The sequence below is a fragment of a genome, unplaced genomic scaffold (genome assembly GCF_019419815.1).
Source record: "Pyrus x bretschneideri cultivar Hongxiangsu unplaced genomic scaffold, Pyrus_bretschneideri_v1 Contig1, whole genome shotgun sequence".
NCBI classification, from domain to species: domain Eukaryota; kingdom Viridiplantae; phylum Streptophyta; class Magnoliopsida; order Rosales; family Rosaceae; genus Pyrus; species Pyrus x bretschneideri.
The window spans coordinates 9,359,090-9,384,584 of record NW_025999390.1 but is presented as its reverse complement, the minus strand read 5'-3'; the positions used below and the strand labels follow the sequence as shown (position 1 = coordinate 9,384,584).

The following is a 25,495-nucleotide window of genomic DNA, read 5'->3' as shown; positions in this document are numbered from 1 at the left end:
ATAAGGTACGCCTTACTGTTCAAATTTTCATGGAAATTCCCGCAATTGTCCTTTTCTTTATAAAGTATTTTATGAAAACCCTCTGAATCCCTCTTCTATTTTCGTGGAAATTCCCGCAATTTTTCTTTTATTTATTTTTATGAAAACCCTCTTCGTCTTCCTCCTCCTCTTTTTCTGCTTCTTCATGCAAGTATATTTCCATGTTCATGTCGTATAAAAACTGTAAATTATTAATAGGTATACATTGAGCTCTTCTCCCCAAATCGGCTGATAAAAGGAAATCTAAACCATCTGGACACATTTTACTCTTTTCCAATCTGGCCAGATCTCAGCTTTTTTTGTGTCATAAGTGAGATTCTTAACTCAAAATACCTTTTCAGAAAAGAAAAAAGAAGAAAGGTGTTCTGTTATTCAAGTATGTATAATTTTGTTTTATATTGTTCTTTTCTTCTGTTTAATTTACTTATCGTTCCCTTTTAATTAATTATATTTGGTAGGAAGTACAAGTGAAGTACTTGTTGATGTTTTGGCGTCAGTGAGTGGCAGCAGATTCTGCTTCGATTATATTGCCGCAGGTTTAATCATCAAGGTACGTATTGTAATCTCCTTGATGTACTTCAGTTTATCAATTTCTTTTCTGTTTCGTACTGTTTTTACATATGTTTAAATTTTTAATCTGGATATTTTTTTTTCTTGGGGAAGAAATACTGATTGTCTTCATGGTTTCGGGTTAGTTAAATATGATCGCGGAATGGGTTAGGTCAATTACTAGTTGATGCTAATGAACTGGTTTGAAGAACATTACATAGCTAATCCGTGTTCCATGTGAGTTGTAAGTTTTTATCAGATTAATGATTACAGTTGACCTATTCTAAGGGCTGATAGGATACAAGAAATGGTTATCCAAATTGAAGTGTGTGAGTAAATTGTAGTAGTTAAAGGGTTCCTTGTTAGATGTTTGACACTTTGACGTCAGATTAGAAGATTACTTCTTGTGGTTGTTGTTGTTAATTGGTTAGAAACTTAGCTTGTAAGTCTGAAGTCTAAATATATACCAGACTAACTGTTGAGAGCAGGTTGTTATTGAAAAATATATGGTTGTTGATTATTTCAATCACAGAGTTTATGTAACATACGATTGAAGGTATGAATGAGTTTCATATTAAGGCCAATTCTAGGTTTGAGCACAAAAGAACTATTTAATAAACTTTGGAACAAATCGTAGGTAATATACGATGAAAGATGCATATTCCTGATTAATATTTTTATATTTGAGTCCAAAAAAAGTGGTTGGTTTTCTCTTCCAATGCACATTGTTAAGGTGGAGTCTATGCCTTGGAATAGAAAACATTCGAGTCAAACCCATATTTCAGTTTTAACAATTAAGTATGTGCATTAGAAGAGAAAACATTAAAGTCAAAACTCTGAATGTGATTTTTAACAATTTTGGTATGTGTATTAGAGATGGTTGGGGTCAAAACTCATCTTGTTTTCCTTGGTCGAATAGCACTTTTTATTGTTGGCATGGGATCCACCTTAGACTCCAAATTAGAGTCACATATTAGCTGAAAACTTCCAATTAAGTATCTAGTGAATTGGAGATGTTTTGATTCATATCTAGACTCAAATATGAGATTGGAGTCCAAAATTTTCTAGTGCATTGGAGATGGTTCAAGTCTCCTGAACATTGGCGAGTGCTTGCCTCTCATTTTTAGACTCAAATATAACATTATTTGAGTCTAAATTTTCTGGTGCATTGGAGATGACCTAACATTTTGGCTTTGTTACATAATATTTGGCAAAGTGATATTCTAAACTACTTTAATCTACTATGACGGCGATTCGTACTTAGGTGCAATGGGGATTCATGATTAGGTACAATGTGGCGGGTACATTGTCCTAACCAATTGGCCTAACCCACATCTTCTATTTGGGCATAACTAGATGGCTTAATTATCTTTAGTCCAAATAAATGGCTTGAATATGCCTTTGGAAAATCCTTTTGATTGAATTCCCAAAGTTTGAGCTTTTTTACCTTGTTTGTCAAAATTTTCTGGAGTAATTTATGCACTAGTTAAAATATCGTGTTTCTTTTTGTCTTGAAATTACTATTCTTATATTACAATTTGGACTTGTGTGTAACTGTAAATATAAGTTCGGGTTTTTTCTGTTATATATGTTAACATGCATGTAGCCCTTTCAGATATCTTTGTTTTAATTCGTTTCCTATATCTATTCATCTCCGTGGTATTTGAGTAGGTTTGTTCTTGCTTTTCTGTCATATTTCTATTCATGCACACTGTTCTTAATTACATGTTTCTATCACTTTGTAGTGAAGGTTTGATCCTCCTTTTCTCTGGTACTTGATGGGTTTTGTTGCTTCCTCGAATCTTAGTATTGGAAGTGACATATTCCAAATTTTTTTCCATGCCAATCCTAATATCATTATATTCATGGATTCAATTTTATTGCCAATTTATCTTTTATTATGCGCTTGAGAGAAGCTTTAGTGTGCATGGTTCACTAGCTTGAAGTAATTACTTGTATTGTTCTTTAAATTTTTTTATTGTGGATATTCTGTTGTGAGAAGAAACATTTATTATGTTCATACTTCCGCATTAGTCGCACACGTTGGTTTACTTAGTTTCTAGTGGGGGTTAGATCAATTACTAATTGGTGATGATGAACTTTTGGTTTCTTCTTCATTTCGTTGCAATGAGAAGTTTATAATGAACTTGAGTCATGGAGATGGTTTATAAATCGATTACATATTAGTAAGCATCATATCGCTCAAGATGTGTGTTTTGATGTTTTTAGAATATTGCACTCCACCCTTGCTCAAGGCTAGGTTTGAGAACCACCCAAATGTCATAAAATGAACAATTTTCCCAAATTGGTCCTCTAACTATTTGGTCTTGGTGGGCATAATTAAATGGCTTAAATTTCTGAGATCCGAAATAAATGGCTTGTATCCCTTTGGTATATGGTTTTAAGTTTCCCAAGCTTGGATATTCTGTAGTCTTTACCTTGTTTAATTAGTTCCATGAATTGTATGATTTGTTATAGCAGTTTATGCACCAGTTAAAGTATATTTTATTTATTATATTACAATGTGGATTGTGTTTAATTCAGGCTTGCGTGTAACTCCTAATATTAGTTTTGTTCCTATTTCTACTCATCGACCTTCTATATTTTTAAATTTTAACATGGCATTTGAGTATATTTGATCTTACGTTTTTGTTATGTTTGTATCTTTGCACACCGCTTTTGGTTATATGCGTACATCGCTTTCTAAAACCTAATTATTTCTAATGTAGGGTGGATTCTTCTTCTCTCCACTGTTTCACATATATCTTGCATATAATTCTCAATACTTGATGGTCTTTGTTGCTTCCTAGAATCTTTGTATGTTCATTTCTTTATTTTTATTGCCTTTTCTCTTTTATGCTACGCCTAAGAAGGTCTTTAGTGTGGTTCATTGCACCTGAATTACTTAATTTCCTTGCGTGCTTCCCTTGTGGGTGGAATACAGAAGTGAGTTTTGGCAACAACTACAAATTAAAGTTCGCTGCCACTTCTTTAGTGTGGTTTCTATTTTTAATTAATCTTCTTCCTTCTGTTCAAATCACCCATTTTCGTTAAAGTTTGATAAATTTTACATTGTTCAATCTTGATTAGTTGACTAGAAGTCACATCAGGAACATTTGTTTTGAATTGGGGTGCCCGCCCGCCGGTGAGGGAGGGGGGGGGGGGGGAGAGGGGTTTAAGCTCTTCGGATGAGTCCTATTGTTGTTATGCAAGTTCCTAAAGAGGCTTTTGGCTTTAATGACTAGAACATTTGATAAACTAGGACGAGAATGAAATGCACAAACGATTGTCGTTAAGGTGTATTAAAAACTAAATTAGTTCCATATCTGGCAACATTCAGGTTTGGCACTTTGCCACCATTCAACCTTGAACACCATGATGAAAATTTTGTTCTCAGGATGGGGTGCGACATCATTCTAAACTGTTAACTCATGACACAAATGGTAATGGTGTGTGGAACCTCATCGTCGCCTACTTTTCTAGGATGTCATAATAGCTGACGTATTGGCTGTTTTTTAATTAGAAGTTGGAACCATTTTGTGTTGGTTTCTCTCCATGTTTAGAATGTATGGGCTGTATTAATCCCTCGTTTTTATAAATGTATGTTTAGTGTGTCTCTCCATCTGTCTCTCGAGTTTTCTATATTTGTTCTGACGTATGAACGTCCCATATTATATGATTTTCGTGCAGAACCGTCATGAAAGATGATGGGTCAGGGATGGTGTGGAATGAAGCGGTGAAAAGGATTGCAGAAGCACAATACCAGGATTCAATCTCACCAGTCAAAAGTTCAAAGGAAGATGGGCGGGCGATGGAATGCCCTGATATATAATCCCAGAGACCAAAACTGTTAGGCTTGGCACTATCAAACTCTATGATCATGAGAGTTTGAACACAAGAATTCGAGTGGAAACCACCGTCAAAAACTTTCCATGTTCAAACGGTCGAAAGGAATCTAGTGTTGGACGGCTAGCACTTAAAAAAAATTGAGTCTAAGAGATAGCATCACTTTATGCTCGTTCTACATGATCACACGATTGTAGTTCATAACTATGAATCATAAGTTAATCTTGCTACTAAATTGTTTTACTCTCTTAACGGCTGGGTTGGTAGATTTTGCCGAACTGCAGTTAGGTTCTGGAATACAATAAATGAATTTGATCTTCAATTTAAAATATTTACACTAGTAGATACCACAAAATCTTATGTCATGATGACCAATGAAAATTGAGGATTTTGTAAAAGGAATAACATGCAACCTTTGAGTTCTATTGACAATGTTTAAACTTTTAAGAAAAGCTTCACAACCTTGAAAACAAAAACTCTTTTATTTTTTATTTTGCATATCCTTGCACATTTAATATTTTGTAATAGACTAGTAATGTAAGGATGTTTGTTTATTAGACTCTTATTTTCGAGTGTAGATGTAGTACTTAAACAAATGTTTTGAAGTAATATTTATGTGACAATATGTGGTATGTGCAAATTTAAGAAAAAAAATATATTTTTCTTAATGGATCTTAACGGTTGTGACACGACACGATCTTTTAAGATAATAAATAATACACAAAAATAATACGAACACGACAGACACAACCTGTTTACCAAGCCATGTATGGTATGATACGTCGGTCGAAATCATGAACTGGAGGACACCTTTCTTCAAGGTACGCCTTACTGTCCAACTTTTCATGGAAATTCCCGCAATTATTCTTTTCTTTATTAAGTATTTTATGAAAACCCTCCGAATCCCTCTTCTATTTTCGTGGAAATTCCCGCAATTTTTCTTTTATTTATTTTTATGAAAACCCTCTTCGTCTTCCTCCTCCTCTTTTTCTGCTTCTTCATGCAAGTATATTTCCATGTTCATGTCGTATAAAAACTGTAAATTATTTATAGGTATACATTGAGCCCTTCTTCCCAAATCGGCTGATAAAAGGAAATCTAAACCATCTGGAAACATTTTACTCTTTTCCAATCTGGCCAGATCTCAGCTTTTTTTGTGTCATAAGTGAGATTCTTAACTCAAAATACCTTTTCAAAAAAATAAAGAAGAAGAAGATAGGTGTTCTGTTATTCAAGTATGTATAATTTTGTTTTATATTGTTCTTTTCTTCTGTTTAATTTACTTATCGTTCCATTTTAATTAATTATATTTGGTAGGAAGTACAAGTGAAGTACTTGTTGATGTTTTGGCGTCAGTGAGTGGCAGCAGATTCTGCTTCGATTATATTGCCGCAGGTTTAATCATCAAGGTACGTATCAATTGTAATCTCCTTGATGTACTTCAGTTTATCAATTTCTTTTCTGTTTCGTACTGTTTGTACATGTGTTTAAATTTTTAATCTGGGATTTTTTTTTCTTGGGGAAGAAATACTGATTATCTTCATGGTTTCGGGTTAGTTAAATATGATCGCGGAATGGGTTAGGTCAATTACTAGTTGATGCTAATGAACTGGTTTGAAGAACATTACATAGCTAATCCGTTTTCCATGTGAGTTTTAAGTTTTTATCAGGTTAATGATTACAGTTGACCTAGGCCAACTGTAGGATACTAGAAATGGTTATCCAAATTGTAGTGTGTGAGTAAATTGTAGTAGTTAAGGGGTCCCTTATTAGATGTTTGACACTTTGACGTCAGATTAGAAGATTACTTCTTGTGGTTGTTGTTGTTAATTGGTTAGAAACTCAGCTTGTAAGTCTGAAGTCTAAATATATACCAGACTAATTGAGACTAACTGTTGAGAGCAGGTTGTAATTGAAAAATGTATGGTTGTTGATTATTTCAATCACAGAGTTTATGTAACATACGATTGAAGGTATGAATGAGTTTCATATTAAGGCCAATTCTAGGTTTGAGCACAAAAGAACTATTTAATAAGCTTTGGAACAAATCGTAGGTAATATACGATGAAAGATTTATATTCCTGATTAATATTTTTATGTTTGAGTCCAAAAAAATGGTTGGTTTGAGTGTTTGGTTTTCTCTTCCAATGCACATTGTTAAGGTGGAATCTATGCCTTGGAATAGAAAACATTCGAGTCAAACCCATATTTCAGTTTTAACAATTAAGTATGTGCATTAGATGAGAAAACATTAAAGTCAAAACTCTGAATGTGATTTTTAACAATTTTGGTACGTGTATTAGAGATGCTTGGGGTCAAAACTCATCTTATTTTCCTTGGTCGAATAGCACTTTTTATTGTTGGCATGGGATCCACCTTAGACTCCAAATTAGAGTCACATATTAGCAGAAAACTTCCAATTAAGTATCTAGTGAATTGGAGATGTTTTGATTCATATCTAGACCCAAATATGAGATTGGAGTCCAAAATTTTCTAGTGCATTGGCGATGGTTCAAGTCTCCTGAACATTGGCGAGTGCTTGCCTCTCATTTTTAGACTCAAATATAACATTATTTGAGTCTAAATTTTCTGGTGCATTGGAGATGACCTAACATTTTGGCTTTGTTACATAATATTTGGCAAAGTGATATTCTAAACTACTTTAATCTACTATGATAGGGATTTGTACTTAGGTGCAATGGGGGATTCATGATTAGGTACAATGTGGCGGGTACGTTGTCCTAGCCAATTGGCCTAACCCACATCTTCTGTTTGGGCATAACTAGATGGCTTAATTATCTTTAGTCCAAATAAATGGCTTGAATATACCTTTGGAAAATCCTTTTGATTGAATTCCCAAAGTTTGAGCTTTTTTACCTTGTTTGTCAAAATTTTCTAGAGTAATTTATGCACTAGTTAAAATATCGTGTTTCTTTTTGTCTTGAAATTACTATTCTTATATTACAATTTGGACTTGTGTATAACTCCAAATATAAGTTCGGGTTTTTTCTGTTATATATGTTAACATGCATGTAGCCCTTTCAGATATCTTTGTTTTAATTCGTTTCCTATATCTATTCATCTCCGTGGTGTTTGAGTAGGTTTGTTCTTGCTTTTCTATAATATTTCTATCCATGCACACTGTTCTTAATTACATGTTTCTATCACTTTGTAGTGAAGGTACGATCCTCCTTTTCTCTGGTACTTGATGGGTGTTGTTGCTTCCTAGAATCTTAGTATTGGAAGTGACATATTCCAAATTTTTTTCCATGCCAATCCTAGTATCATTATATTCATGGATTCAATTTTATTGCCAATTTATCTTTTATTATGCGCTTGAGAGAATCTGTAGTGTGCATGGTTCACTAGCTTGAAGTAATTACTTGTATTGTTCTTTAAATTTTTTATTGTGGATATTTTGTTGTGAGAAGGAATATTTGTTATGTTCATACTTCCGCATTAGTCGCACATGTTGGTTTAATTAGTTTCTAGTGGGGGTTAGATCAATTACTAATTGGTGATGATGAACTTTTGGTTTCTTCTTCAGTTCGTTGCAATGAGAAGTTTATAATGAACTTGAGTCATGGAGATGGTTTATAAATCGATTACATATTAGTAAGCATCATATCGCTCAAGATGTGTGTTTTGATGTTTTTAGAATATTGCACTTCACCCTTGCTCAAGGCTAGGTTTGAGAACCACCCAAATGTCATAAAATGAACAATCTTCCCAAATTGGTCCTCTAACTATTTGGTCTTGGTGGGCATAATTAAATGGCTTAAATTTCTGAGATCTGAAATAAATGGCTTGTATCCCTTTGGTATATGGTTTTAAGTTTCCCAAGCTTGGATATTCTGTAGTCTTTACCTTGTTTAATTAGTTCCATGAATTGTATGATTTGTTATAGCAGTTTATGCACCAGTTAAAGTATATTTTTTATTTATATTACAATGTGGATTGTGTTTAATTCAGGCTTGCGTGTAACTCCTAATATTAGTTTCGTTCCTATTTCTACTCATCGACCTTCTATATTTTTAAATTTTAACATGGCATTTGAGTATATTTGATTTTACGTTTTTGTTATGTTTGTATCTTTGCACACCGTTTTTGGTTATATGCGTACATCGCTTTGTAAAACCTAATTATTTCTAATGCAGGGTGGATTCTTCTTCTCTCCACTGTTTTCACATATATCTTGCATATAATTCTCAATACTTGATGGTCTTTGTTGCTTCCTAGAATCTTTGTATGTTCATTTCTTTATTTTTATTGCCCTTTCTCTTTTATGCTACGCCTAAGAAGGTCTTTAGTGTGGTTCATTGCACCTGAATTAATTAATTTCCTTGCGTACTTCCCGTGTGGGCGGAATACAGAAGTGAGTTTTGGCAACAACTACAAATTAAAGTTGGCTGCCACTTCTTTAGTGTGGTTTCTATTTTTAATTAATCTTCTTCCTTCTGTTCAAATCACCCATTTTCGATAAAATTTGATAAATTTTACATTGTTCAATCTTGATTAGTTGACTAGAAGTCACACCAGGAACATTTGTTTTGAATTGGGGTGCCCGCCCGCCTGTGAGTGAGGGGGAGGGGTTTAAGCTCTTCGGATGAGTCCTATTGTTGTTATGCAAGTTCCTCAAGAGGCTTTTGGCTTTAATGACTAGAACATTTGATAAACTAGGACGAGAATGAAATGCACAAACGATTGTCGTTAAGGTGTATTAAAAACTAAATTAGTTCCATATCTGGCAACATTCAGGTTTGGCACTTTGCCACCTTTCAACCTTGAACACCATGATGAAAATTTTGTTCTCAGGATGGGGTGCGACATCATTCTAAACTGTTAACTCATGACACAAATGGTAATGGTGTGTGGAACCTCATCGTCGCCTACTTTTCTAGGATGTCATAATAGCTGACGTATTGGCTGTTTTTTAATTAGAAGTTGGAACCATTTTGTGTTGGTTTCTCTCCATGTTTAGAATGTATGGGCTTTATTGATCCCTCGTTTTTATATATGTATGTTTAGTGTGTCTCTCCATCTGTCTCTCGAGTTTTCTATATTTGTTCTGACGTATGAACGTCCCATATTATATGATTTTCGTGCAGAACCGTCATGAAAGATGATGGGTCAGGGATGGTGTGGAATGAAGCGGTGAAAAGGATTGCAGAAGCACAATACCAGGATTCAATCTCACCAGTCAAAAGTTCAAAGGAAGATGGGCGGGCGATGGAATGCCCTGATATATAATCCCATAGACCAAAACTGTTAGGCTTGGCACTATCAAACTCTATGATCATGAGAGTTTGAACACAAGAATTCGAGTGGAAACCACCGTCAAAAAGTTTCCATGTTCAAACGGTCGAAAGGAATCTAGTGTTGGACGGCTAGCACTTAAAAAAATTGAGTCTAAGAGATAGCATCACTTTATGCTCATTCTACATGATCACACGATTATAGTTAATAACTATGAATCATAAGTTAATCTTGCTACTAAATTGTTTTACTCTCTTAACGGCTGGGTTGGTAGATTTTGCCGAACTGTAGTTAGGTTTTGGAATACAAGGAATGAATTCGATCTTCAATTTAAAATATTTACACTAGTAGATACCACAAAATCTTATATCATGATGATCAATGAAAATTGAGGATTTTGTAAAAGGAACAACATGCAACCTTTGAGTTCTATTGACAATGTTTAAACTTTTGAAAAAGGCTACACAACCTTGAAAACAAACTCTTTTATTTTGCATATTCTTGCACATTTAATATTTTGTAATAGACTAGTAGTGTAAGGATGTTTGTTTATTAGACTCTTATTTTTTAGTGTAGATGTAGTACTTAAACGACAAATGTGTTTTAATGTTTTGAAGTAATGTTTATGTGGCAATGTGTGGTATGTGCAAATTTAAGGAAAAAAAAATATTTTTCTTAACATATCATAATGATTGTGACACAACACGATCCTTTAAGATAATAAATATTACACGAAAATAATACAAACAAGACATACACAACATGTTTACCAGGCTTACAATGAGGCATGTATGGTATGATACGTCGGTCGAAATCATGAACTGGAGGACACCTTTATTCAAGGTACGCCTTACTGTCCAATTTTTCATGGAAATTCCCGCAATTATTCTTTTCTTTATTAAGTATTTTATGAAAACCCTCCGAATCCCACTTCTATTTTCGTGGAAATTCCCGCAATTTTTCTTTTATTTATTTTTATGAAAACCCTCTTCGTCTTCCTCCTCCTCTTTTTCTGCTTCTTCATGCAAGTATATTTCCATGTTCATGTCGTATAAAAACTGTAAATTATTTATAGGTATACATTGAGCCCTTCTTCCCAAATCGGCTGATAAAAGGAAATCTAAACCATCTGGACACATTTTACTCTTTTCCAATCTGGCCAGATCTCAGCTTTTTTTGTGTCATAAGTGAGATTCTTAACTCAAAATACCTTTTCAAAAAAATAAAGAAGAAGAAGATAGGTGTTCTGTTATTCAAGTATGTATAATTTTGTTTTATATTGTTCTTTTCTTCTGTTTAATTTACTTATCGTTCCATTTTAATTAATTATATTTGGTAGGAAGTACAAGTGAAGTACTTGTTGATGTTTTGGCGTCAGTGAGTGGCAGCAGATTCTGCTTCGATTATATTGCCGCAGGTTTAATCATCAAGGTACGTATCAATTGTAATCTCCTTGATGTACTTCAGTTTATCAATTTCTTTTCTGTTTCGTACTGTTTTTACATATGTTTAAATTTTTAATCTGGATATTTTTTTTTCTTGGGGAAGAAATACTGATTATCTTCATGGTTTCGGGTTAGTTAAATATGATCGCGGAATGGGTTAGGTCAATTACTAGTTGATGCTAATGAACTGGTTTGAAGAACATTACATAGCTAATCCGTTTTCCATGTGAGTTTTAAGTGTTTATCAGATTAATGATTACAGTTGACCTATTCTAAGGGCTGATAGGATACTAGAAATGGTTATCCAAATTGTAGTGTGTGAGTAAATTGTTGTAGTTAAAGGGTCTCTTATTAGATGTTTGACACTTTGACGTCAGATTAGAAGATTACTTCTTGTGGTTGTTGTTGTTAATTGGTTAGAAACTTAGCTTGTAAGTCTGAAGTCTAAATATATACCAGACTAATTGAGACTAACTGTTGAGAGCAGGGTGTAATTGAAAAATATATGGTTGTTGATTATTTCAATCAGAGTTTATGTAACATACGATTGAAGGTATGAATGAGTTTTATATTAAGGCCAATTCTAGGTTTGAGCACAAAAGAACTATTTAATAAGCTTTGGAACAAATCGTAGGTAATATACGATGAAAGATTTATATTCCTGAGTAATATTTTTATATTTGAGTCCAAAAAAATGGTTGGTTTGAGTGTTTGGTTTTCTCTTCCAATGCACATTGTTAAGGTGGGGTCTATGCCTTGGAATAGAAAACATTCGAGTCAAACCCATATTTCAGTTTTAACAATTAAGTATGTGCATTAGAAGAGAAAACATTAAAGTCAAAACTCTGAATGGGATTTTTAACAATTTTGGTATGTGTATTAGAGATGGTTGGGGTCAAAACTCATTTTATTTTCCTTGGTCGAATTGCACTTTTTATTGTTGGCATGGATCCACCTTAGACTCCAAATTAGAGTCACATATTAGCAGAAAACTTCCAATTAAGTATCTAGTGAATTGGAGATGTTTTGATTCATATCTAGACTCAAATATGAGATTGGAGTCCAAAATTTTCTAGTGCATTGGAGATGGTTCAGGTCTCCTGAACTCTAGCGAGTGCTTGCCTCTCATTTTTAGACTCAAATATAACATTATTTGAGTCTAAATTTTCTGGTGCATTGGAGATGACCTAACATTTTGGTTTTGTTACATAATATTTGGCAAAGTGATATTCTAAACAACTTTAATCTACTATGACGGGGATTTGTACTTAGGTGCAATGGGGGATTCATGATTAGGTACAATGTGGCGGGTACGTTGTCCTAGCCAATTGGCCTAACCCATATCTTCTGTTCGGGCATAACTAGATGGCTTAAGTATCTTTAGTCCAAATCAATGGCTTGAATATGCCTTTGGAAAATCCTTTTGATTGAATTCCCAAAGTTTGAGCTTTTTTACCTTGTTTGTCAAAATTTTCTAGAGTAATTTATGCACTAGTTAAAATATTGTGTTTCTTTGTCTTGAAATTACTATTCTTATATTACAATTTGGACTTGTGTGTAACTCTAAATATAAGTTCGGGTTGTTTCTGTTATATATGTTAACATGCATGTAGCCCTTTCAGATATCTTTGTTTTAATTCGTTTCCTATATCTATTCATCTCCGTGGTGTTTGAGTAGGTTTGTTCTTGCTTTTCTATAATATTTCTATCCATGCACGCTGTTCTTAATTACATGTTTCTATCACTTTGTAGTGAAGGTTTGATCCTCCTTTTCTCTGGTACTTGATGGGTTTTGTTGCTTCCTAGAATCTTAGTATTGGAAGTGACATATTCCAAATTTTTTTCCATTTCAATCCTAGTATCATTATATTCATGGATTCAATTTTATTGCCAATTTATCTTTTATTATGCGCTTGAGAGAATCTGTAGTGTGCATGGTTCACTAGCTTGAAGTAATTACTTGTATTGTTCTTTAAAGTTTTTATTGTGGATATTTTGTTGTGAGAAGGAATATTTGTTATGTTCATACTTCCGCATTAGTCGCACACGTTGGTTTAATTAGTTTCTAGTGGGGGTTAGATCAATTACTAATTGGTGATGATGAACTTTTGGTTTCTTCTTCATTTCGTTGCAATGAGAAGTTTATAATGAACTTGAGTCATGGAGATGGTTTATAAATCGATCACATATTAGTAAGCATCATATCGCTCAAGATGTGTGTTTTGATGTTTTTAGAATATTGCACTTCACCCGTGCTCAAGGCTAGGTTTGAGAACCACCCAAATGTCATAAAATGAACAATTTTCCCAAATTGGTCCTCTAACTATTTGGTCTTGGTGGGCCTAATTAAATGGCTTAAATTTCTGAGATCTGAAATAAATGGCTTGTATCCCTTTGGTATATGGTTTTAAGTTTCCCAAGCTTGGATATTCTGTAGTCTTTACCTTGTTTAATTAGTTCCATGAATTGTATGATTTGTTATAGCAGTTTATGCACCAGTTATAGTATATTTGTTTATTTATATTACAATGTGGATTGTGTTTAATTCAGGCTTGCGTGTAACTCCTAATATTAGTTTCGTTCCTATTTCTACTCATTAACCTTCTATGTTTTTAAATTTTAACATGGCATTTGAGTATATTTGATTTTACGTTTTTGTTATGTTTGTATCTTTGCACACCGTTTTTGGTTATATGCGTACATCGCTTTGTAAAACCGTTTTGTTATGTTTATAAAACCGTTTTGGTTATATGCATACATCGCTATGTTCAAGTCTCCTGAACATTGGCGAGTGCTTGCCTCTCATTTTTAGACTCAAATATAACATTAATTGAGTCTAAATTTTCGGTGCATTGGAGATGACCTAACATTTTGGCTTTGTTACATAATATTTGGCAAAGTGATATTCTAAACTACTTTAATCTACTATGACGAGGATTCGTACTTAGGTGCAATGGGGGATTCATGATTAGGTACAATGTGGCAGGTACGTTGTCCTAACCAATTGGCCTAACCCACATCTTCTGTTTGGGCATAACTAGATGGCTTAATTATCTTTAGTCCAAATAAATGGCTTGAATATGCCTTTGGAAAATCCTTTTGATTGAATTCCCAAGTTCGAGCTTTTTTACCTTGTTTATCAAAATTTTCTAGAGTAATTTATGCACTAGTTAAAATATTGTGTTTTTTTTTTTTTTTTTTTTTTTTTTTTGGTCTTGAGAATTACTGTTCTTGTATTTCAATATGGATTTGTGTGTAACTCTTAATATAAGTTCGGATTTTTTTTCTGTTATGTTCTCCAGACTTACTAACATGCATATATCAGATATCTTTGTTTTAATTCGCTTCGTATTTCTATTCATCTCCGTTTTAACATGGTACTTGAGTAGGTTTGGTCTTGCTTTTCTGTAATATTTCTATCCATGTACACTGTTCTTGATTACATGTTTTGTAGCGAAGGTTTGATTGCTGCTTCCTAAAATCTTAGTATTGGAAGTGACATATTCCAAACCTTTTTTCTCTCTGCCAATCCAAATATCATTATATTCGTGGATTCAATTTTATTGCTAATTTCTCTTTTATTATGCGCTTGAGAGAATCTTTGCATGGCTCACTATCCTGAAGTAATTACTGTTTTTACATGTTTTGTTCTTTTATTACATGTATTGGTTTAGTTTTTTTTTTTTTTTTTTTGGGGGGGGGGGGGTGCAGTTGGTGATAACTTTACAATGAACTTGAGTCATGTAAATAGATTTATAAATCGATTACATATTAGTAAGATCATATGGCTCAAGACTTGTGTTTTGAAGTTTTTAGAATATTGCATTTCCTTGCTCAAGGCTTCTAGGTTTGAGAACCTCCCAAATGTCCTGAAATGAACAATTTTCCCAAATTGGTTCTCTAACTATTTGGTCTTGGTGGGCATAATTAAATAGCTTCATTTTTTTTCTGAGATTTGAAATAAATGGCTTGTATCCCTTGGTATATGCTTTTAAGTTTCCCAAGCTTGGATATTCGGTAGTCTTTACCTTGTTTAGTTCATGTTATAGTAGTTTATGCACCAGTTAAAGTAAATTTTTTTATTAATGTGGATTGTGTTTATAAATTCAGGCTTGCCTGTAACTCCTAATACTAGTTTCGTTCCTATTTCTACTCATCAACCTCCTATATTTTTAAATTTTAACATGGTATTTGAGTATATTTGATATTGCGTTTTTGTTATATTTGTATATATCTTTGCACACTGTTTTTGGTTATATGCATACATCTCTTCCTAAGACCTAATTATTTCTAATGAAGGGTTGATTCTCCTTCTCTCCACTGTTTCACTTACATCTTGCATAATTCTCAATACTTGATGGTCTTTGTTGCTTCCTAGAATCTTGGTATTTTGAAGTGGCAAATTCCATGTTAACCATATAGGCCTCGTTTGGCAGCTCGAACTGTACTGACTATTTCTGTCGGATAGGATAAATAGCCACCGGATAGTACTGACTAAATTAGTCGGGTGTTTGGTGCAGTATCGGACTAGTGATCGTATTATTTATACTGTGTTTGATATTATGCTAGATATGAGGCATCAAACTTTAAAAAAAAAAAATTTAAAAAAATGAAATCATTTTTTTGTTCCCAGGTCTCTCCGCACCCCCCAAACACCCTCCCTCTCTCTCCCTTCTTCTTCCCCGACGGTAGAAGAATCCCAAATAATTGTTCCCCAGCTCTCTCCGCCACACCCCCAAACTCCCTCCCTTTCTCTCCCATATTCTTCTTCCCCGACTAAATAATCCGGACGTTTTGGTTGGTTTTATTAAGCGGGTGTATACCGTATTATCCTATCCGACCGGTTAAATTAATCCGATGCTTATTTAGTACGAGTGAACGCCAAACACCCGGGTCCGTATAACTAATCCTATCCGATACTTTATCCGATTTGCCAAACAGGGCCATAGGTATTTATATGTTCGTTGCTTTATTTTTGTTGCCATTTCTCTTTTATGCTGTGCCGAAGAAAGTCTTTAGTGTGGTTGTTACGCCTGAATTAATTAATTTTCTTGCGTACTTCCCTTGTGCGTGGAATACAGAAGTGAGTTTTGGCAACAACTACAACTTAAAGTGGGCTGCTATTTCTTTAGTGTGGTTTTGTATTCTTAGTTAATGTTCTTCCTTCTGTTCATATCAGTCATTTTCATTATATTTTAATAAATTTTACATTGTTTAATCACGATAAATTGACTATAAGTGACGACATCATGAACATCGGATTGGAATTTTGGTTTTTTTTTTTTTTTTTTTTTTTTTTTTTTGTGTTTTTTTTTGGGGGGGGGGGGGGGGGTGGTAGGGTGGTGGTGTGGGGGCGGTTTGTTAAGCTCCTCGGATGAGTTGCATTATTTCCTACTTTTGGGTTTAATGACTAGAACATTTGATAAACTAGGACGAGAATGAAATACATAAACGATTGTCATTAATGTGTATTAAAGGGGAAACTTGATATAAGACTAATTTTTGAGCCAATAATAGGAATAGTCTAGTTTATTCAAATAAGTCCAATTTGTTATGTTTATTTATTTAATTATCAATAGATATTTGTTCAATGATAAAATTTATTATAAAAATCAAATTGCTTCCCAATTATCTCTTTGCTTATTTCTTTTTATTTATCTTTTTGTTATTTCTCGTTCTTCCTTCTGCTTTAAACCCCATTTATAGATTTTATTTTTAATTTTTATAATCAACCTATATCACAAGTTAATTATATTTATCTACATATATGACATATTTTTTTTTTTTATTAATCAACCTGTCACAGAATATGTGTCTGCTTGTAGGTATGTTCTATTTTTTCTACTTAATAGGTTCCTACGTATAGGTATATAACTTCCTATATTTGTACTTGAGTTAGGATAGAATGTAGATATAGTTTTTTGTATAGATATAAATAATTTTTTGGAGTTGGAAATGCATATATGACGATTTATTGATTTTTATATTGAAATACATGAGTATAAAAAAGAAAAAAATAATAGGAGTAAAAACTTTACGTTTTGGACCTGGATGGGATAGCAATATAGATTCTATATCTATATATATTATTAGTGAGGCACCGTTTCCATTTAAAGCCCATAAGCCATTACCCAACCATCACGGTAATTCGGTAGGAAGCATTTTCTCATAATTTGACCAATAAGATTATTTACAAATAATACTATCCGTTAAACCCTACATGTCATATGGACCGTGTCATGTGGACCACTTCAGAATATTAAAATATTCTTACATTCTCCCACTTGGTCAATAGTGACACATGTTCCTTTTTCCAATTTAACAAATAAACATTAAGCGTGTAGTAAAGTTCGAAATAATCCTTACTCTCAATTGGTCAACATAAATTCTAATCTTAAGCAATTCACTAGTGCGAGTCACGGCGGTTGTACATCAACAAGTGACATAATCCCTTCCATGTACCACAACACTAGCAATTACCTAAAACAGTCTGTTAGTGAGAAACATATATATAGGTCCGATAATGTCTTTGTCAGAGACATTCCTGTTATCATTCATCCAATCTCATAAATGTATACATATAATGGAAAACAGGAAACACCATAAACATGTTCAATTATAGAGCTCAGAGTGTCAAGCACAATATTGCCATTAAACAAATTCTCATAAACAAAATAAAATGACAATCATCATGGACTACGACCAAGACCCATTCTTTCAACATGATCATTAAATGCCTTTGGCCGCAATCCTTTTGTCAAGGGATCTGCAATCATAAGCATTGTGCTTATGTGCTCAATAGACACTCTTTGTTTTTGAACCTCTTTCTTAAGAGTCAAGTATTTTATATCCATGTGTTTAGCACCATTAGAATACTTGTCATTCTTGGAGAAAAAGAAAACGGCAGCATTGTCATAGAAAATTCTCAACAGCTTAGCAATGGAGTCAATGATGCCAAGCCTTAAGATAAAATTCCGTAACCATAATCCATGATTTGTAGCCTCAAAGCATGCTATAAACTCAGCTTCCATGGTGGATATAGTAATAGCATCTTGCTTTGCACTTTTCCAGGAAATTGCTCATTTAGCTAAAAGGAACAAGTAACCAAGAGTTGATATTCTTCTATCAATACATCCAGCAAAATCTGAATATGAATAACCAATAACTTCTAGGTTATTAGATTTTCTATACGTGAGTATATAGTCTTTCGTTCCTTGCAAATACCGCATGACTTTCTATGCAACTTTCTAGCGATCCATTCCTATGTTGTTTTGGTATCTGTCTAACATCTCAATTGCAAAACTGATGTCTGGTCTGGTACAAGTTTGTGCATACATCAGACTTCCTACAACAGATGCATAAGGAATACTTTCCATCTGTGCACGCTCTAATTCATTTTGTGGGCATTGCATAAGGCTAAACTTATCCCCTTTCTACATTGGAGCAACACTAGATGAACATTTTTCCATATCGAATCTCTCTAGAACTCTCTCAATATATGTTTTCTGAGACATTCCCAACACTCCATGTGAGCTATCTTAGAATATTTCAATTCCTATCACATAGTCCGCCTCTCCCATATCTTTCATTTCAAAGTTCTCCGAGAGAAACTGCTTGGTCTCATGTAATAGACCAAGATCATTACTAGCAAGCAAAATGTCATCAACATACAGAATCAGAAAGATAAACTTGCTCCCACTGACATTCAAATATGTACATCGATCAACGATGTTTTCTTTAAAACCAAAGGATACAATGATATTATCAAACTTAAGATACCATTGTCGTGAAGCTTATTTAAGTCCGTATATTGACTTCGTTAGTTTACAGACCATGTGTTCCTTTCCCTTTAATGCGAAGCCTTCAGGTTGATCAATGTAGACTTCTTCTTCCAAACTGCCATTCAAGAATGTTGTTTTCACATCCATTTGATGTAACTCTAAATCATAATGAGCTACTAATGCCATAATGATTCTAAAAGAGTCTTTATTTGAAACTGGTGAGAAAGTCTCTTTGTAATCAACGCCTTCCTTTTAAGTAAAACCTTTGGCCACCAATCTGGCTTTATATCGTTCTATATTGCCATTAGAGTTGCGTTTGGTCTTAAAAACCCAATTACACCCAACTCTCTTACAACCTTTAGGCAATTCAACAAGATCCCAGACTTCATTTTGGTCCATTGAACTCATCATTCATGGAATTAATCCATTTACTAGAATCAATACAGTTAATGGCTTATGAAAACAAAACCGAATCTTTATTTAATCTTACATCAATGTCAGACTCTTGTAGATATACCACATAATCATCCGAAATAGCACATTTCCGTTCTCTTTGAGATCTCCTTAATGTTATTTCTTGTGGTTCTTCCACTACATTTTCATTTGTGGTAATCTGATTCTGGAGTGGATGGTCATTAATTTGTTGTTCAACATTGTCTAACGGTTCAACATGTGTAGGAACAACTTGCTTAGAAATTATAGGTGTAGGAATCTGCACCCTAACTTCATTAATGACCAATTCTTTAGGTTTTTCGCTCCCACTGATTTCACCACTTTCAATGAATCTGGCATTGCCGATTTCAACAATTCTCGTACTATGATTAGGACAGTAAAACCTATATCTTTTGGATTTTTCTAGGTAACTAATAAAGTAACCACTAATTGTTCTAAAATCCAACTTCGTTTCATGCGGATTATAAATTCTTTTTTCTGCTGGGCAACCCCAAACATGCAGGTGCCTTAAACTAGGTTTCCTTCCTATCGACAGTTCAAATGGTATTTTGGGAACTGCCTTACGAGGAACCCGATTTAATAAATATACTGCAGTTCTAAGAGCATACACCCACAATGATATAGGCAAAGATGCATTACTTAACATACTCCTAACCATGTCCATAAGAGTAAAATTAAGCCTTTTAGCAACACCATTATGTTGTGGCGTACTTGTCATAGTGTATTTGGCACATATGCCATGCTTTTCAAGGAGTTTTGCAAATGGACCAGGACATTGTCCTGACTCATCATATTTTCCATAAAATTCACCACCTCTACCGACCTGATAATCTTCACCTTTTTATCTAATTGTCTTTCAGCTTCAGTAATGAACACCTGAAAGGCATTCACTACTTCATACTTTTCTTTCAATAGATAAACATAGCCGTAATGTGAATAATCGTCTATAAAGGTGATAAAATATTTTTCTCCACCAAAGGATGGAGCATCAAAAGGTCCACATATGTCTGTATGAATTCTTTCAAGAAGCTCTGAACTTCTTGTGGCTCCTTTCTTGGCGTGTTTGGTTTGGTTTGCCCTTAATACAATCCACACACACACCGAGATCAGTAAAATCCAGGTTTGGAAGAATCTCATTCTTTACTAATTTTTCTAACCTTTCTTTGGATATATGACCCAGTCGTTTATGCCACAAGAATGAAGAATTTTCATTATTTAGGCTACGCTTAGTTCCAACATTATGATGCAAGGTCAAAAGTGTTTCAACAAAACGATTATTGAGCTTTAAAGTATACAGCTCACCTATTAGAATACCAGAACCAACAAAAGAGGTATTCTTATATAAACTGAAACATTCATTACCAAACTTTATAAAAAATCCTTTACGGTCAAGCTTCGAAGCTGAAACCAAATTTATGGAACAACTGGGAACATAAAGTGTTTGAAATAAATCCAAACAATATCCAGTATCCAAAATTAAATGAAAGGTTCCAACATCTTTAACTGGAGCTTTGACTCGATTCCCCATGAAAATGAACTTTGGATTTAAAGTTTGGGTCGTAAGGAATTCCTGCATCGAATTAGAAATATAAGCCGTAGCACCAGAGTCAACCTACTAAGTATTATAAGGAACTTCAATTAAATATGATTCGAAACTTACATAAGCCAAAGGCTCACCTTTCTTTTTGAACCATTATTTGAATTTCTGACAATTCCTTTGATAATGCCCAGGCTTCCTACAGAAGCGACATAAATCACTTTTATGTTCCTTATCATGAGCCTGAGTAGCATTAACAGGTCCATTCACCTTGGGTGGTCCTCTTTTCTTTGCCTTTCTTGCTTTCTTCCAAATTTTCTTTCAACTTCTTGGCTTACTAAATGAACAAAATGCTCTCCTTGCTGCTTAAGCCTTCCCTCTTCTTGAACGAGTTTAGTGGCCAATTCATCAACATTCCACTTGTCCTTAATAACATTATAGTTGATTTGAAATGGCTTATACTGAGGAGGCAAGGAGTTCAAAATAAATTGAACAAGAAAGGAGTCATCCACATTCATTCCAAGAGTCTCTAGCTTTGCTGCTTTATTAGTCATTTCAAGGGCATGCTCATGCATGTTTTGCATACCATCAAATTTCTTGGTGGTAAGCTCAGCCATTAATGTCCCAGCAAGAGACTTGACAGCAGTCTTGAAATGAGTCTCAATATTTTTCAAGCATTCATTAGCAGTTTTAGGTTGAGGAAGGCCAATCTTTATGTTGCTCGCTATAGCCATTCTCATAAACATCATGCTCAATCTATTCTATCTCTCCCAGGCATTATAAAGAGATTTTTCCTCAGTGCTGCTTGTATTTGTAAGAGCAGCATGTTTATCAGTTCGGAGTGCTAAATCAAGATCCAAGACACCAAGGTAAAACTGAACTTGCTAACTTCAATCTAAGAAATTTGTTCCATTAAGTGAGGGAATAAATGGAGAAAGCGAATGAAGAGAAACATGCACTAACACTGCAATTCAAAAGTGCTCACAACATTAATGCTTTGAGTAATAAAAACACGTGTAATAACAATTAAGTGTATTATCATATTCTCCTTTGGGTAGATATTACAACAATACAAACAATCATCGATGCATAATACCTTGTTGATAGTTGTACATCTCTAACAACACAGGTTTTGTTATCTTTGGATATCCGAACAAATAAAAAAATGAAATGTACAATTCTCACCATATTCATATCATCAATCATACGAGCAATTAGTCTACCTTTGGGTAACCCTTAAGAACTTATGACAAATGAAAATCATATTGCTCATGTGCAAACCTTTAAAACATAATAAGATTTTGTTCGTTCATATGCTTCATCCTGCCATGAGTAATTGATTAATTATCATGTAATTTGAATCCATGTGATCTTTCTAGTTTGGCCACTTTGGTAACTAACAAATAATTTCATAAGACGAATTACAAATTAAATGAATGACGTTTGTAATCGTAAAGTATTCAAATTACTTTAACTAATTCCAACTAAAAGAATCGCCCAGATTGCATCATAATTTCCATCCCCAAAATTACCTCAAAACAGCAGACATTTAACCCTAATTAACCACCGATTCCGTTCTTGCAAATTTAAAAATTATGCTGACAGTAAGTAGCAGCATCATAATTAAAATATTCTTTCCAAGTGCAATTTACAGTATATAAAGAACATTCACAATTCAAAACAACGATTAGGTTATTTCAAAATAGCACAGCGGATCAAAATTTATTTCGAAACAAAACCCTAATCAAGTCGATTCAGTTAAAGTTCATAATCGTAAATGGAAAATCATGAGAGCTGTCAGCTAGGTTCTAATACCACATGTAAATCATAAATCACTTAAGCCAAGATCATCGAACTTCATGATTTTCACATATAAATAAAATGCGGAAATACCTTAAACAACCAAGCGTACCTTGATCCATGACAACGAACGCTATAAGATCCCAATCAGATTCTGTCAGTAGCGGAGGAAATAGGTGTTCTCTCTGTTGCCTCTATTTGCACGTGAAAACCCTAATCATGTTTTTTTTTCTCTTCTATCAAGTGCATATTAGATGGGTATATGCAATATATATGTGAGACTGAGAGAGGACCCGTTTCCATTTAAAGCCCATAATCAATTACCACCCATCATGGTAATTCAGTAGGAAACATTTTCTCATAATTTGACCAATAGGATTATTTACAAATAATAATATCCGTTAAACCTTACATATCATATGGACCGTGTCATGTGGACCGCTTCAGAATATTAAAATATTCTTACATGGCACTTTTACACCTTTCAACCTTGAACACCATGATGAAATTTTTGTTCTCAGGATGGGGTGCGACGTCCCAGTTTCCTTTCATCTCTGGGCTTAGCATTCGAAACTGTTTTCTCATGACTGGTAATGGTGTGCGGAACCTCATCGTTGTCTTGTTTTCTAGGATGTCATAATAGCTGACGTTATTGGCTGTTTTTCAATTAGAAGTTGGTACTATTTTGTGTTGGTTTCACTATATGTTTAGAATGTATATATGGGCAGTCTTAATCCCTTGTATGTTTAGTGTTTCGATCTGTTTCTCTAGTTTTCTATATTTGTTCTGACGTATGAACGTCCCATGTTATTTGATTTTCGTGCAGAACCTTCATGAAAGATGATGGGTCAGGGATGGTGTGGAATGTGGGGTGAAAAAGATTGCAGAAGCACAATACCAGGATTCAATCTCAACATTTCAAAGTTCAAAGGAAGATGGGCGGGCGATGGAATACCCTGATATAATCCCAGAGACCAAAACTGTTTGGCTTGGTACTATCAAACTCCATGATCATGACTGAAGATTTCGAGTGGAAACCACCATCGAAAACTTTCCATGTTCAAACGGTCGAATGGAAAAGTGTTAAACGGGTAACACTTAAAAAAATTGTGTGTAAGAGATAGCATCACTTTATGCTCAGTCTACACGAGTACATGATGGTAGTTAATAAATTTGAATCGGAATTTAATTGTGCTACTAAATTGTTTTACTCTCTTAGTGCCTGGGTTGGTAGATTTTGCCGAACTACTCCTTTTAGGGTCTGTTTTTATCTCCGATCACTCTTGACTGTTCTGTAGGTTGGCGCTGAACATTTTATGTAATACTCGGTAGGTATCTAATTTCATGCTTAATTTGGCCGCTGGAGCTTTAATGAGTTGAAGAGGATCTACCAATTTGACAATCTACCAATTGCGGTTTTGTTGTCGTATTTCCTGTAAATGTGTTTGTTGTAATGTTAAAGTTTATTTAACAAATTTTGATAAAAGAATTCTGTAAAGAACCAACTATTTATCATATGCATATTCAACTGAGAAAACAACACAAAAAGAAGGCCAGGCCAGGCAGCATATGCATATTCGTGACCAGATTATCACACCAATGGTCCAACGTAACCCCTAAGTTAAATATGGCTGAAACAAGCAGCGCAACAAGTGTCAAATTAAAGAAACGGATCAAATGAGACTCTTAAAGACAACATGGCCACCTAAGTACAACATTGCATGAATAGTAAGTCTTAGTGCAATTTGACTCGTTTAATAGTGGCTAGAGAATCATTATTCACAATATTTTTTTTAATTCACGGTTAAATGAAATACAACCCTTAATATTATTTACAGTCTAGAAAAATAATATTCATGGTTGAATATATTGGCTTAGATTTCTAGTAAGATTTTCTCATTCGTTGTACAAGCCACTCGTAGAGGAGGATGGGAGCCCACAAATGAGCAGTCACTTAGTACTACAATCTAGTAATATTCCTCTTCATTTGTAAGTGAGAGGTCTTAGATTTGATTCTCCCTTATAAACTGAACAGTATTGCTAGACCATTGTAAGATTAAATCTGTCATCTCTTCTTTAATGTAGATAATATCGTTTGTTAAAAAAAAATTGAAAATAGGGCCATGTAATCATAAAATTTTAAATTATTTTGTCAAATTTCTGATGTGAAATTTGATTTATATAGACGATGAGTTTGTACCACACATTACTCGAAGATAGTTGACTGAATTTAAGGCCTTAATAGTGAATATCGTTTGGGCTACAAATTCATAGTGAAGGGCTCACATTGTTTTATTTGTTTGTTAATAGGCTAGTTTAATTGATTGTCTCTCGATCCCACCTCTGCCCCATAAAAGTTTTTTTTTTTTAATAAATGATATTATTTACACTAAAGGATGAGGATAGCCAGAATAATGTCAAACTTGTCTTTGACGAGAATCGAACCTAAGATCTCTAAGACTTCTCACTTGCAAATAAAGAAAAATACCATAAAATCATAATAGTAAGTGGCCCATGAAAGTTAATTTGACTCACTTTGCCCTTTAAACATTGTTTTTATGTTCCACTTTATCATGTGCCGTTGTCCCCATAGATAGATAACAGAAGTTGTTAAAACTTAAATGTATGGGTCATTTTAGAATATTTTAGTTTTGAGAGTTGTTTAGACTTGGTTAGTGATTAAGCTGAATTTTGGAAACGTGAGATGTTTAGTTATTTGTGCATTTTTTCCTTTTGTCGGCTAAAGTTTTACAATTTTGGACTTCTTGGTTTTATTATCCTACTGGTAT

At 34.0% G+C, this 25,495-nt stretch overlaps 3 long non-coding RNA genes across 5 annotated transcripts; all 3 read left to right on the top strand.

Moving 5' to 3' along the window:
• Positions 1 to 16: 16 nt before the first annotated feature.
• LOC103949087 lies at positions 17 to 4,756 on the top strand. The gene is made up of 3 exons (XR_667477.3): positions 17 to 415; positions 498 to 589; positions 4,279 to 4,756. It is a non-coding gene; the product is annotated as an uncharacterized LOC103949087 (long non-coding RNA).
• A 391-nt stretch (positions 4,757 to 5,147) lies between these two features.
• Positions 5,148 to 9,938, top strand: LOC103949088. 3 transcript variants are annotated; one of them, XR_667478.3, is made up of 3 exons: positions 5,148 to 5,255; positions 5,752 to 5,843; positions 9,543 to 9,938. It is a non-coding gene; the product is annotated as an uncharacterized LOC103949088 (long non-coding RNA). The 3 variants fall into 3 exon arrangements; XR_007251023.1 differs by lacking the exon at positions 5,148 to 5,255 and adding an exon at positions 5,322 to 5,599; XR_007251021.1 differs by lacking the exon at positions 5,148 to 5,255 and adding an exon at positions 5,324 to 5,669.
• A 667-nt stretch (positions 9,939 to 10,605) lies between these two features.
• On the top strand, positions 10,606 to 24,087 carry LOC103949090. Its single transcript, XR_667480.3, has 3 exons — positions 10,606 to 10,947; positions 11,030 to 11,121; positions 23,533 to 24,087. It is a non-coding gene; the product is annotated as an uncharacterized LOC103949090 (long non-coding RNA).
• The last annotated feature ends 1,408 nt before the right edge of the window (positions 24,088 to 25,495 follow it).